A 15529-nucleotide genomic window follows, 5' to 3' on the forward strand; every position below is an offset into this window, starting at 1 on the left:
CCCAATTTTACGGATAGGCTGTTTGGCAACCTCCCTTTCTTAAATACGCATATTACAATACTGGGCGGTGATCTGAATTGTGTTATTAATCCTTCTTTGGACCGTTCGAATCCTCGTACTTTGACTCAATCCTCTATTTCAAAATCTATTACCGATTTTACAGTCAAGAACGGGCTTGTTGATCCGTGGAGGTTCTCACATCCTGGAGATAAGGAATTCTCTTTTTTTTCTCAAGTACATCAGTCATATTCACGTATTGACTATTTTTTTGTTGATGGCTCTCTTCTCCCCAAAGTTACTTCTGTCGTATACCACCCAATTGTTATTTCGGATCACGCCCCTCTAACTTTGAATATAACATGGTCTGAGCGCCCCCGTTTTTCTTCTCCCTGGAGGTTTAATCCATTGCTTTTATCCGACGATGCATTTAATATTTCTATATCTGCTTCAATAGATGATTTCATTGCATTAAACAAAACAGACTCTACCAGTTTTTCGCTAGTATGGGAATCACTCAAAGCATATTTGCGAGGACAGATTATCTCTTATTCAGCATACGCCAGTAAAATCCGCAGGGCTAAATTACAGGAGCTCACATCTAAAATTCAGGACACAGACAGACTAAACTCAGTTAACCCAAGTCCGAGTTTACTGAAACAACGGCTTGATTTGCAGTCAAAATTCGATCTTATAGCGACAGCCGATTCTGAACGGCTCCTATTACGCGCTCATGCCAACTATTATGAACACGGCGATAAACCAAGCAGGTTATTGGCTCACCAATTAAAAAGGCAAGCAACGTCGAGACTGATTCCCAGCATTAGAGATTCTAATGGCACACTTACCACCGATCCAATCGCCATCAACACAACTTTTAAGTCATACTACTCCTCTCTCTATGAGTCAGAATCTCCACTTGACACAGCAGAAATGACCTCCTTTCTTGATAATATCACTGTCCCTACTATTAATTTGGATGTGGCTAATGGCCTCCATGCTCCTTTCAGCTTGCAAGAAATTGCTGCCGCCATTGAAGCTACGCAAAGCAACAAGGCCCCTGGTCCCGATGGGTTCGGAGCTGAGTTTTTCAAAAAATTCAAAGACAAATTAGCCCCCCTTTTACTTTCAATGTACAATGAGTCCCTTGATCATGGCTCATTGCCTCCCTCTTTAATGCAGGCGTCCATTGCCCTCCTTTTGAAGAAGGACAAGGACCCTGAATCATGCACTTCTTACAGGCCCTTGTCTTTACTGAATGTGGATGTCAAAATTTTAGCCAAAGCACTAGCAATTCGTCTTGATAAGATCCTTCCTAGCATCATATCTGAGGAGCAGAATGGTTTCATCAAGGGACGCCAGCTCTTTTATAATGTTCGTACACTTCTTAATGTGATTCTCTCTAAAGATTCTTCTCCACTCCCTGAAGTTGTTATCGCAATTGATGCTGAAAAAGCGTTTGATCGTGTCGAATTTAACTATCTTTTTGCAACACTTCATAAATTCGGATTTGGACACAGGTTTATATCGTGGATTAGACTTCTTTACACTTCCCCTCAGGCCAGCATTCACACCAATGACAACTACTCCACTTATTTTACATTATCACGTGGCACGAGACAGGGCTGCCCTCTCTCCCCTTTGCTATTCGCTCTATCCGTCGAACCACTTTCAATTGCTCTAAGAACTCTTCCTCTATTTCGCGGAGTCTCTAGGTCCAATGTGGAACTTAAATTGTCACTTTATGCAGACGACCTCCTTTTATATGTATCTGACCCTTTAACCAGCATTGCACCAATATTATCTCTGTTGAAGAATTATGGATCCTTCTCCGGCTATAAGGTCAATCTTAACAAGTGTGAATGCTTCCCCATAAACTCCTCTGCTTTACAACTCAAACAATCTGATATCCCCTTTAAACTCAGCCCGTCGGGCTTTAGATACTTAGGGATTAATGTGACCCGCACTCTGCCCTCTCTTTTCACCGCTAATTTTTCCTCACTGGTAACTCAAGTGAAGGCGGACTTACAGAGGTGGAACTCCCTACCACTGTCGCTGATAGGAAGAATTAACACAGTGAAAATGACTGTATTGCCTAAATTTCTTTTTTTGTTCCAATGCACTCCTTTATTTCTACCAAAATCTTTTTTTAAATCACTTGACCAAATTGTTTCCAACTTTTTATGGGCCGGTAAGACACCCAGAGTGAGGTATTCGCTTCTCCAAAAATTTAAATTTAATGGGGGTCTAGCACTACCAAACTTTATGCTTTACTATTGGTCAGCGCATATTCACAAACTAATTTATTGGCTTCAGTCTCCTGAGTTATTATGGTGCAGATTGGAGGCTCAGTCACTCTCTTCATCCTCTGTAACGGCCCTACTCTCCTCCTCTTTACCATTGAATCCCTCTAAGTTTACAAATTGCCCTGTGGTGCTTTCCTCCCTTAAGATTTGGTCACAGTTTAGGCGCCACTTTAAATTTGCTTCTCCATCCATCTATACACCTGTTACTAAGAATCATCTGTTCCCTCCATCACTAATAGACACCACTTTTATGATTTGGTACAACCGGGGCATTAAGCACTTCAGGGATCTATATAAGGATGGTATCTTTTCCACATTCTCAGATCTGAGGTCAAAGTTCAATTTGCCTGCCTCCCATTTGTTTCGCTACTTCCAGCTTCGACACTGCGCCTCTGCTTTGTTTCCATGCTTCCCTTCCCTTCCTGCGAACCAACCGTGGGATGATCTTCTAACTATGAAACTCAGTCAAAAGTCTCTGATATCTAAGATATATGCACTGTGTATGACATTTGATGATCATTCTGTAGATAAAGCTCGGGAGGGTTGGAGACGAGAGTTGGGCCTTGACTTCACAGGGGAGCTGTGGGATAAAGCTATCCGTAGCATAAGATCTAGCACGCCTTGCGCTAGACTAGAACTTATTCAATTTAAGGTGCTGCATAGAGCCCACCTATCAAAATCCCGATTATCGGAAATATATCCGAATGTTGCAGACTTATGCGACAGATGCCAGGGTTCTCCCTGCAATTTAAGTCATATGTTTTTCTCCTGTCCTAGGTTACAGAAATTTTGGAGTGATTATTCTGTGATCATGTCTAAAGTTCTGGGTAAAAAAGTTGTTATGGCCCCTCTCTTAGCAATATTCGGACTCTCTGTTGACTCATCACATATCAGCCACACACAGTCAGAAGTATTGGCCTTCACATCCCTTTTAGCAAGACGTCGTATCTTACTTTTATGGAAATCCCCCAGGTCCCCGTCTATTTCTATTTGGCTTAGTGATGTTATGTTTTTTCTTAAATTGGAGAAGGTGAGATACTCTTTAAAAGGCAACGCAGCTAAATTCATTCACAAATGGCAATCGTTCATAGACCACTTTACCGCGTTGAAGACTCTACCCACCGACTAACCCCCCCCCTCCCTTAATTTTCTTTTCATCTCCTTAATTTGTTTTTTTTTTATGTTTTATTTATTTCCAGGTTCATTTCTTGCTCTTCTGTTTATTTAATTTTTAATGCTACAGAGACTCTGTTCCTTTGTTAGGTTTTGTGTGTTTAAAAAAAAAAAAAAAAAAGGAGACAATGTATAATGCGTCTGTTTGACTACACGTTTCCATGTTTTAAGTGTATGTTGTTTCTTATAAAAAGATCAATAAAAAAAATAAAAAAAAAAGATTATGATTCCCAGAATATTCAAATTTTTTGAGATAGGATATTTGAGTTTTCTTAAGCTGTAAGCCATGATCAGCAATATTAGAATAATAAAAGGCTTGCAATATTTCAGTTGATTTGTAATGAATCCAGAATGTATGACATTTTTGTTTTTGTAATCGCATTACAGAAAATCACAATATTCTTATTTTCTGAGACAGTCCTGTATATACACTGTGAAAATGAATGAATGAGAGAATAATGCACATGAATGAGTGAAAGAATATTGCACTTGAATGGATGAAAGAATATTGCACATAAATGAGTGAAGAATATTGCACAGTATGAGGTAGTTTATTGGTTCAGAAAGTTTACAGCTTTGGGGAAGAAGCTGTCCCTGAGTCTGTTTGTTCAGATCCGTATGGACCTGGAGCTCCTCCCAGAGGGCAACAGGTCAAAGAAATGGAAACCGGGGTGGGTGTTGTCCTTTAAAATGTTCCTTGCCCTGCTGAGGCAGCGGGAGCTGTAGATATCAGACAGGGAGGTCAGAGAGGGCAGAGGGCAGCCGATGATCTTCTGTGCTGTGTTTGCCACCCTCTGCAGCCTCTTCCTGTCTGCTTCCGTGCAGCTGGAGTGCCACACTGTCACAGCATAGGTCAGCAGGCTCTCGATGGTGGAGCGGTAGAAGGTCAGCAGCAGCTGTGTGTCCTGAGCAGCCTCAGGAAGTGTAGCCGCTGCTGAGCCTTCTTGACCAGTGCAGTGGTGTTGACAGACCTGGGGCCTCATGTACAAAGAGTACACGGATTTCAACGTGAAACCGTGCGTGGAATTTATACGTACGCAAAAAAGAAATTCAGATGTACAAAACTGTGCGTACGCCCAAATCCATGCACGTTGCTCTGTACATCACAATCAGCGTGGATTTGAGCGCACATGCGGGAGCACAACACTCCGCCCTGTCTCCTCCCTCAATTACATATGTTTGAATATGATAATGAAGATAATTATCCATTAAAAACCGCTCATCTTAACAAGAAATTTGCAAAAACAGGTGAAATAAATAAAAAAAAACATTGGCTGTGAGCTGGAGATAGTCCTGTCAAAAGTTGAGGCCTGGAAAAAATAATTTATTTGGGGGCATTTCTTCCGATTTAAACTGCATTGCATTATGGGTATCGTTGTTCTTTGCTTTGTGTTGCGTTCCGTGAAGAGTTGTGGTTTTATTATGATCGTACGGGTTTGTGAATACTTATGGGCAGCATTAATTCATCATTACACTCTCCTTTTCTTGTTTGTTTTTTGAGGACCGACACCAGAACTTAAGTTGGTGGATGAAAAACGGTCCCCCATTCCATTTTATTGTCACGCGTATTATATACTGACGGATTAAGACCAATGTACACGTTTATTGGGTTTTACACATTGTGGATGTCCGCGATCACCTCTCTTATAAGTATAACAATGTGAACAATATACATTTATATTTAAAACATGAAGCATCACATAAAGACAACTTGTGCCGATGGGATTATCGAGGTGCAAACGTGAGAAATAAAGAGCAAAGTCGCTGTATCTCGGAGTGTTGCATCTGCAGGAGGAGAAACCGGTCTCGGAGTCCTGCAGCACCTGCAGCCGACTCGATATCAGACTCTGAAAGTTGCCTAAACATTCAATAAAAACTTTATTCATCATTTCTGAATCACATCAGTTCGTACCAACAAACCTTTCCGTGACATCTTAGTTTTATTTTAAAAGACAACTTTACAGAACCGGTTTTTCGCTGCAAAATGTATTTTAATGTTTTTCTGTCCAGACACAGGTATGGGATGTTTTAGGATCTGGCTTTTATCTCCAGTAGTCGTCCCATATGGTCGTCAAGGCGACAGAGAGATGTGCGACCTGTCAGCAGCTCCCGCTGAAGCATCATGTTGGTCTCAACCGTAGCAGCTGGTCCAGTTCAGGCAGAGATCCAGAAGGATCCTCTTGGTACCTAAACCAGCTGATGATCCAGTCTTAGTCCTGGACCAGCAGATCGTGTGATCTGATGCATCAGCAGGTTCCTCTAACGGAGCCAAAGCTGCCATCGGGATTTGCTGGTTCCATCGTTGAGCTCCTTTAGTTGTTTGTTCAGATCATGTGGTTGATTGTGAGATTGTTGCAGCTCCACTCTTGTGTAACTTATATGGTGATGTGGGGACTGTCGTGTCCTCCACGTGTGGTCGTGAACTTATTGTTGACATCACGTTTCCTCATATTCTGCACTTCACTGTATCACCAGTGAGTGTCGCCAATGGACAAAACCTCAGAAAAGTGCGTACGCCAGCCCTGGTGTGTGCGTGAAAGACCGCAACTTTCTACGTTCAAGTCATTCTTTGTATATCCGACCATGAGCGTAGAAAGTGGCGTACGCACGTTTTTTGTGCGCCGCACGTTTTGTACATAAGGCCCCAGGAGAGGTCTGCAGTGATGTGGACGCCGAGGAACTTGAAGGACTGCACTTGCTCTACACATTCACCGTTGATGTACAGGGGAGCGGCGGCGGCTCTGTTCCGCCTGAAATCCAAGATGAGTTCCTTGGTTTTGCTGATGTTCAGTGCCAGGTTGTTCAATGCACACCACTCACCAAGTTTTAGGACCTCATCTCTGTAGGCCGCCTCATTTCCCCCTGTAATCAGCAGGGTTATAATAGTTTTGAATTTTTCATTTTAGTTTAGTTTTATTTCGTTTTGACTTTTTCTCCTTCAATTCAGTTAGTTTTAATTAGTTTTTAGTGTGGGTTTGCTAGTTTTTATTAGTTTTTATATTTTCAAAAATGCTTAGTTTTAGTTTAGTTTTTATTAGTTTCAGTTTTAGTTTTTTCATATGTTGGGTTATTTGTCAGGTTCGGGATTTAAAAAGGTTCTTACCTTTTTAAATCCCGAACCTGACAAATATGCATGTATGTACAGGACTGCCTCAGAAAATTAGAATATTGTGATAAAGTTCTTTATTTTCTGTAATGCAATTACAAAAACAAAAATGTCATACATTCTGGATTCATTACAAATCAACTGAAATATTGCAAGCCATTTATTATTTTAATATTGCTGATCATGGCTTACAGCTTAAGAAAACTCAAATATCCTATCTCAAAAAATAAGAATATTCTGGGAATCTTAATCTTAAACTGTAAGCCATAAACTGTTTGGCAGCTGTTTGGTCGTCGGTGAAAGCAGTCCATTAAAGTTCTCTCCTTCCCCGTGCCACCGGGCCGGGAGGATGTTGCTAATCTTTCTGCGGGCGGCGGGCTGCTCACAGCAGCCAGCTTGTTAAGGTACTCGACGTTAGCCGCGCTGTGCGAGCTTCTTAAATGGACTTTAAGATTGGTGGGATTTTTCCCCTTGAGAAGCAAGCCGCATATTTTGTCTGTTTCCAAGACAAGACACTTGCTTTTATCTCTCTCCTTGTCCCATATGGGACTTTGCCGCTTTCTCCCAACTTTTGCTGCCGCCATGACTTGATGCTGCGTAAAAAGGGGTGACGTCACGGACCGTGAGGTGTTCAGGTGCCGCAGCTGCCAGTCGGAGATAAACGGCTGGAGCGGAAAAATGAATCATACCATGAGGCTTATATTGACAGGGACGAAAACGGAGAAAATTATATCTATAATTTCAGTTAGTTTTAGTTAGTTTTCTAAACACGCAATATAGTTTCAGTTAGTTATCGTTTTTGCCTTTTAATTTCCGTTTTTATTTAGTTCAGTTAACGAAATTATTTTTTCAATTTTAGTTTTCGTTATTTCGTTCGTTTTCGTGAACGATAATAACCCTGGTAATCAGCCCCACCTCCATTGTGTCATCAGCAAATTTGACAATGGTGTTCTCCGGGTGGGCGGGGCTGCAGTCAGATGTGTAGAGGGAGTAGAGTAGTGGGCTCAGCACACAGCCCTGAGGAGAGCCAGTGCTGAGAGTGCGGGAGGAGGAGAGGTGAGGACCTAGTTTCACACGCTGGGGTCGGTTCACCAAAAAGTCTTTAATCCAGGAGCAGGTGGGTGGTGGGAGCCCCAGGTTGGATAGCTTGGGGATTAGAATGTCTGGTATTATTGTGTTCTCCAGGTGACTCAGCGCCGAGTGGATTGCGATGGTTATGGCGTCTTCAGTTGATCTGTTTGCCCGGTATGCAAAATGGTGCGAGTCCAGGGTGGGGGGGAGACAGGCTTTGATGTGCCTTAAGACCAGTTTCTCAAACCACTCGGTGGTTGGGTTGAGTGCTACAGGGCAGAAGTCATTGATAGTTGCAGTGGGTGACTTTTTGGGGATCAGGATGATTTTAGCTGATTTCAGGCAGGGTGGGATGACAGCTTGGGCCAGAGACAGGTTGAAAATGTCAGTGAAGACCTGAGTTAGCTGGTTGGTACATGCCTTGAGCACCTTCCCAGGTACTCCATCTGGACCTGCAGCTTTCCTGGGGTTCACTGCACAGAGCACCCGTCTCACGTCCTGTGCATCGAGAGTGAGTGGGGGGAACTGGTGGCTGGTGGGGACTGTAGTGGTGGTTGTGGTGATGTGGCTGAGTGCTGTGTTTGGGACTCAAAGCTGGCAAAGAAGCTGTTCAGCTCCTCTGCTAAGGCCGCATCTGAGTCACCGGATGTCACAGCACAGCCTCTGTAGTTGGTGATGGTCTGTATGCCCTGCTATACCTGCCGGGGGTTGTTGAGATGGTCCTCTTAACTTTCTTTTATAGTCCGCTTTGGCAGTCCTGATGCCTCTCCTCAGGTCAGCGCGAGCGACGTTGTACAAAGCTCTGTCACCTGATCTGAAGGCTGAGCCACGGGCCCAGAGGAGCCTGCGGACCTGGCACGTCATCCAAGGCTTCTGGTTTGGGAAGTCGAGTCGAGACGAGGCGTGGCGAGTCGAGTCGCACTGAGTAGGTACTCGTATAAAAGCACCATTTGTGGGCTTTGTTTGACGACTGAGGGGGTGTATGCGGGGGTGAGGAGCAGGGAGAGGTGATCTGACCAGCCCAGGTGGGGGAGGCGTACAGGTCTGTATACATGCTTGATGTTGGAATACACATGATCCAGAGTGTTCCGATAACAATCCATGGAGATCCCGCTGGTCTCACCATCTCGTCCGGAATGTTGTGAGTGCGTTTAAAGTCGCTGGAGATGGTAATTTTCCATCGGAAACCGATGTCCAGTAAGTCCAGACGACTGTAGTGTGCAGAAGTGTATGAAAAAGAAAGTGCAACACACAAAAGCATACAAAACTTGGGAGAGCTGTGAGGCGCTGCATCTGCACGCGCCATCATCTGGGAAAACAAAAAAGGCTTTTATCCAATTAAATACATTTTTAAGTAAATACAATATTTTTGAGAAATATCTGTCGGGTTTTTAGGACAAACCACAGTACAGACACAGCCCTTTTAGAGATTGTTAATGATCTCAGATCCAATATAGATTCACAGAAGCTTTAAATCCTGGTGCTACTGGATCTAAGTGCAGCTTTTGATACAGTACATCACATTTTATTAAATAGACTTAGAAGTCTGGTGGGTGTCTCTGGCAGTGTTTTAGAATGGTTTTACTCCTGTCTCGCTGATCAATGATTTTTTTGTATGGATACATGCTCCTCAAGATTCCATTAAGTAAGTTATGGGGTTCCCCAAGGATCAATTTAAGGCCCATTACTTTTTAATATATACATGTTGCCACTTGGGGATGTGAACAGGAGACATGGAGTTGATTTTCACTGCTATGCTGACTTTCGTAGATCAACTCACAGCATTTCTACCCTTAGAAAAACTAACCTTGGAAAAATACAATCGTGGTCATCTTTTTCAAGAATTTTGGTTCCCATTATTCTCTGGTTTAGAGAACATCCTTGTACGCTGAATGCTGTTTTATTGCTGTCATTTACTTTATGTATCTTATGTATCTGTAGGTATTTGAGTTTTGATGCCCCTATTCCAGTTTATTTACTTTATGTATTTATTGTTTGTGTATGTTTTTGTGCTTTTTTTTTTGGGGGGGGGGGGGGGGGGGGGGGGGGGGGCAGGATTTTATCATCTTAAAAACATCGCCAGAGTTTGTCCATTTCTCTCTATTGCCAGCAGGGAGGTGTTGATGCATGCTTTTATTTCTAGAAGAATAGACCACTGTAATGCCCTGCTCTCTGATCTTCCTAAAGAGAGTATTTCAAGTTTACAACTACTACAGAATTGAGCCGCATGTGTGCTGACAAGGACTAGAGGGTGAGACCACATTACACCAGTTTTAAAATTGCTGCGGTGGCTCCCCGTGCATTTCAGGTTTGATTTTAAGGTTCTCTTATTAGTTTACAAGTATCTTAATTGTCTTGGGCCTTCTTATTTATCTAACCTGCTTTTAAATTATGAGCCCTCGTGGACTCTGAGGTCTGGTACTGGCCTTTTAATTGTTCCTAAAGTTAGAACAAAAACTTTTGGCGAGACCTCGTTCCACTACTACGGTCCTCATCTGTGGAACAGCCTACCAGAGAACCTCAGGGCTGCGACTGTTCACCAACAGTTTTTTTATACACAATTTTTTTTATAAAGAGGCTCAACACATTCCTTTTTAGTTTAGCTTATAACTGAATTTTATTAGTGTGGTTTGTTATCTAGTTATTTCTTATTATTTTAACAACTTATTTTTCAATTATTTTATTATGTACTTATCATTTTATTTGTATTTATTTTATTTATTATTTTTTCATATGTTAACTCCAGTGCTTTTTCCTCATGGGGATCTTCCACAATGGGGACTATGTCTACTTGGCCTGTGGGGACCGCCCTGTTCGGGGTCGCTGGGGGGTCCTGCGCTGCAGGCTTGGCTGTGGTGTGGACGCCGGCCGGCCCTGATATGGGCGGTTACCCCGCGTGTTCTTCATTGGTCATTGGTGGGGTGGCTCTTGGTGTGGATAGATCCCCCAGGATATCGTTTTTTACCTCAGCGTCAAGCCAGGTATTTTATTTATTTATTTAGGTTTGTTTTTTTTAAATGATGTTCATGATTATGTTTTAATGTCTATGCGGGGGAGGGGGGTATATGTGTGCTGTGTTGGTATTGAAGTGAGGATGTGTGTGAAAATGACCAGATGTGTGTGTTTTTAACCATTTTTCTATGTTAAAGGGGACCTATTATGAAAAACACGTTTTTTCTTGCTTTAACATATATAAAGTGGTCTCCCCTCAGCCTGCCAACTCAGAGAAGGAGGAAAGCAACAAAATTCTGCAGTGTCTGTACAGCCGCCCGGATGAGCAATCCAGTGTGATGTGGATCTGTGGTGGCAAAAATTGTTGTTCAAAAAGAATGTCAGGACACCTCAGCTGTCTTTCGAAGATTTAATGAAAAGAGGACAAACATTCAATTGAACGGAGCCACACAGTCCAACCGGTCACATGAACCGACAGTCCTGAGTGAGCTGAAGAAGATTAGGGACAGGTTATTTTATACTCTGGAGCTGGAATAGACAAAACATCACCCATCACCCTGGCAACCGTGCCAGGCTCTGTGTCAAAGGAACATGACCTCAGCATAGGAATGAAAACAGGCAACAGACAGTGTTATACCAAAATTTTCCATTACATTCCACCCCTTTTAGCATTTTTATGCTAAACCATAATAAAATAGGAAATTTTGCAATAACCTATCCCGTGACCTTTATGCTCTGTCTCGCACCAGCCAAACGCTAGCGCACCCATTCTCCAACGCGGGAGTTACAGAAACCCCGACAGAGGATCTTAGGTCACGGGTACAGAAGAGCCAAAACCTCTCCCCCCACTAGACAAAGGGGAGAGTCAAAAGACTCAAACTGTCTAGCTACCCTATCATAGATAAGGAAGGAAAAAAACCCCGTAGGGGAAAAGACCCATCATGGAATATAAACTAATCTACTTCAAACAATACCAAAACAAATCACATTCAGCACAATAGTCCATGAAGGGAAAAGGAGAAGAGAAAGAATAAAGGCACTGTGTGACTATGCAGTTCAAGGATAAAATGAGATAACATGTAAAATAATAATAATAATAATAATAATAATAATAATAATAATAATAATAATAATAATAATAATAATAATCAAAAAATGACAAAATTCTCCACATGTCCTGGCAAAACCCTCCATGTTTTAACCCACCGTACCACGGGGCTAATGCTTGATTCCCTCACAACCTGTCAACAGGACATAACAGCTCATAATCAGTTCAAAACAGCATAAATGAAAAAAAACATCATCAACCTGAGGAAGGATTAATGCAGAATATAAATTAAAGTAGCTCTGGATCCTCCATGGAAGGGGGAGCCCACTCATCATTGTGGTCCATCTCCTGGGCAAACCGTCCAGGTGCGGTGGGAATGGCAGAAGCTACTAATTTCTTCACCCATGGCACAATAAAACACAGAAAAACACACAAACCCAAAAGAATAGTCAGTTCAGGGGCAGAGAGGTTGAACAGTGCAGTTTCCCACCTTGAAATGGAAAACCAGGATCTCCTCTGCAAATGCAACAATACATTCAGGTGTCCGACAACATGTGTCACATCGATCTCGTTGGTCAGCTGCCTCGTCACAGTGGTCATGGTACGGAACCATATGTTGTCCTGTAGCTGCAACGCCGTGTTGGTCATGTTGGTCGTGTTAACAGCAGCCCTTCTCACCAGCCAAAGAGGGGTAGGTGCCGCCTCAGAATCGTGGTCAGGGGGAGGTGAGATTGTCGTGCAGTTGGTCTGTGACGTGTGATCGTGCAGGCTCTCCAACAGCAGCAGAAGCAACCTCAGCCCTATGGAGACGACGGCTGGTCGCCACCCTTAGGCCGCATCCGAACTGCCTAAGGGGATGCCATCGGCTGTGGCCTCTCGATCAGGTGCATGGCGTGCGCGTGGATCAGGAACCCGTCGGCAGTGGCTGGCGTGGATCCACGTGGTACGTCCCTCTGCAACCTCGACTGCTGTCTCCGTCACCAGAAGCACTTGGAACGGTCTGTTCCACCTCCGAGCTTTCCAGTGTTTACGTCTGAAGTCTTTCACCACGATGTAGTCTCCACTCCGAGGTCATGGAGTTTCGTCTCTGCCAGTTTGGGGAGGGCCGCCTTAACCTGCTTGTTAATATCAGACAAAACAGACGACAAGGTTGCACAATATCGTAACATTTCTTCTTCACAAAGGACAGTCTCTTGCTGCTGCCTCTTAAACGGGCCCAATCCCTGTTTAAAGGTCTCTTGAAACAGGATTTCAAAGGGGCTCAGGCCATTTTTTTGCTTCTCTGGCGCGCCACATTAGCACCACATTAAGCTGGGTGGTAGGAGCAATGTTGTCTTATATCCATGCCCATGTACTCACCGACCTGTTTCAGTGCCGCGCTCACAAACGGAGCGCCATTGTCTGAACTGATTTTTCGCCAGAATCCCCCGGGAATCCCTGGGAATTATCAGGTGCATCAAAGCCTTGGCCACTGCGGCGGAGTCCTGTCTTGTTGTGGGAAAAGCTTCAATCCATTTAGAAAACATGCAAATGATAACCAAAAACAAACTTTTTGCCTTCACTGGGTGTAAGTTCAATGAAATCCATCTGCAAATGTTGAAACGTCTGTCTGGTGGGGGCGAGTTGTGTCTTCATATTCACTCCTATTGCGTATTTCACTCACCATCCCCCACCCCTTGACACATGAAACCGTGTGTCAATTAAGCAAAGTGAGGGAAAAAATTCTTGGGGAGACATGGCCGGCCGTCGGGCCCCATTCACACCCTGTTAATTACCCTGCAGTCCGCATCCTCCCAGGACCATATTTCAGTGTGCAAAGCCCTTAGTTACAATTCACCAATCTCAACCGAGGTCACAGCCGAGGACGGAAGTAGCAGGGAGACAGATCGTACTTTGAGAGACAAAGGTTGTTTGGACGCAGTTTCTTTTGCAGCTGCGTCAGCTTGAACATTTCATTGAGAGACAAAATCAGATTGTTAGTGTGATCATCACATTTACACACAGCAATTTGTGTAGGCAGGAACATTGTATCCACGTGATGCGCTATGGGTCTACCTGTGGAAAAAATAAAAAAAACGTATCGGGGACAAAAGCCCCAAAAGCAAAACCTGCAATGTTAACTCACGTAGCAGGAGCCCTGGAAGCAGAACCAACAACAAAAAGATCAAAGTCAGCATTGTCAATTGCAACATCACTCAAATTCAGGTCTTGGGGAACAAATGGATGTTAGCGTTGCGAGTGGTTCTCCATCATCCGCTGTTGGCAAAAGGGTAAGGGTTAAGAACTTGCTGTAGCACTTGAAGTCATGTAACCCCCCTTTCCGTCCACAGTCTGGACGAAAAGTCGTGAACAGTCAGGCAGTCCAGGTAGTGGAGGCGTCTGTAACGTCAGTTTCAGGTCAGTGAAGGCGTCGTCAGCCTCATCAGTCCAGGTACCAGGGTCTGATGTTTGTAGGCCTTCTCCATGGGCAATTGCTGCCAATGGTGCCTCAATTTCCGCATAATGCGAGACCCACTGTCGACAATACCTCGTGGAGCCCAGAATTTACATAATTTGTTTCTTAATGACCAGTTCTGGCGTTTCTCCTTTTGAATGGCCTTAATCCTGCCAGGTGAGAGGGATCTGCCCTCCCCCGAAATGACATGACCCAGAAACGCAACCCTTGTGGCAACAAACTGCAGTTCGGACAGGCCGGCTTGATGCCCCTGTTCAGCCAAAATGGGTCAACAGGTCCAGAGAAGCTTTAACGCATTCGTCTCAGGACTCACTCGCAACCAAGATAACAACATACCGCAATAAGCACTTCCAAACTGCCCCTCAGAGCCAATGACAGTAGGCTCATGAACACTATATGGGTCAACGACATGGCATGCATATTTTGGTGTCCGGGTGCATTATTTCCCTTTAAAATGATTTTAATCAATGTATGACATATATCACTTTATTCTATAAAACCTATTTAGTTTGAATACCTTTCAGGTACATTCAGATAATATATGTTACTTTACATTTTGGCATCTCAAACCCCCAAAATGTCAAACGGTACAACCAATGTAAAACTAGGAAAATGTGATTTTATCATAAAACTCCCTATTCTATTTAAAAATGATATGTATGAACTTGACAGCCAAGGTAGCCAATACAGGTGTCCAAGTAGAAGCCCGTCTAATTTAAAATTAGCTGTAAAAGTCAGGTGGCACAACTGATGTCAGGTGGTGCGACCACATAAAACATTCATTTAAACCAATAAATAATAGGTTAAAGTGAACGAATGGTTGACAACTATGATGTGAATAGATATTGTATTAAATGCATTCATTTGTATATTTGTATAATTATTATTCCGTCTTTAAATGTAAAATTGGACGCTAAAGATACTAAATACCTGGCCACTGGAATGCAATAATCTTAAAATATTGTAGATACAACAGAGTTCTTTTAAAAATACCTTCTGCGGAAGCCTTATTTGTCATTGACCCATATCCAAAAAAAACACAGGGCACTCATTTTACGGGACGAAACCCACTCCTGACGAAACCGTCAATCAACAGTATGTGACTTCACGCCAGACAAAATAAAGGAAAATGATTGATATGTAACATGCTTTTCACAATCATACACAGCTCAACGGCAAGAATCCAATTTCCATACAACAAAAACCAGGGTCGTTGCCCTATAGATGTAGGTTTAAAAACACTAAAATACCTTTGTTTGAAGCTTTCACATACATGTACGTGTACACTACATTTCAAATGTTTGGAAAATGGCCAAAAATATCTTTATTTTAAGTATTTTAAAAATGGGCTACTCAAAGGCCTTATACGTCCTTGACCCACAATCCGGTTCAAATACAGTATCACAAAAGTAACCTGCAAC

This window comes from Cololabis saira, chromosome 2 (assembly GCF_033807715.1).
Source record: "Cololabis saira isolate AMF1-May2022 chromosome 2, fColSai1.1, whole genome shotgun sequence".
Classification (NCBI taxonomy): Eukaryota; Metazoa; Chordata; class Actinopteri; order Beloniformes; family Belonidae; genus Cololabis; species Cololabis saira.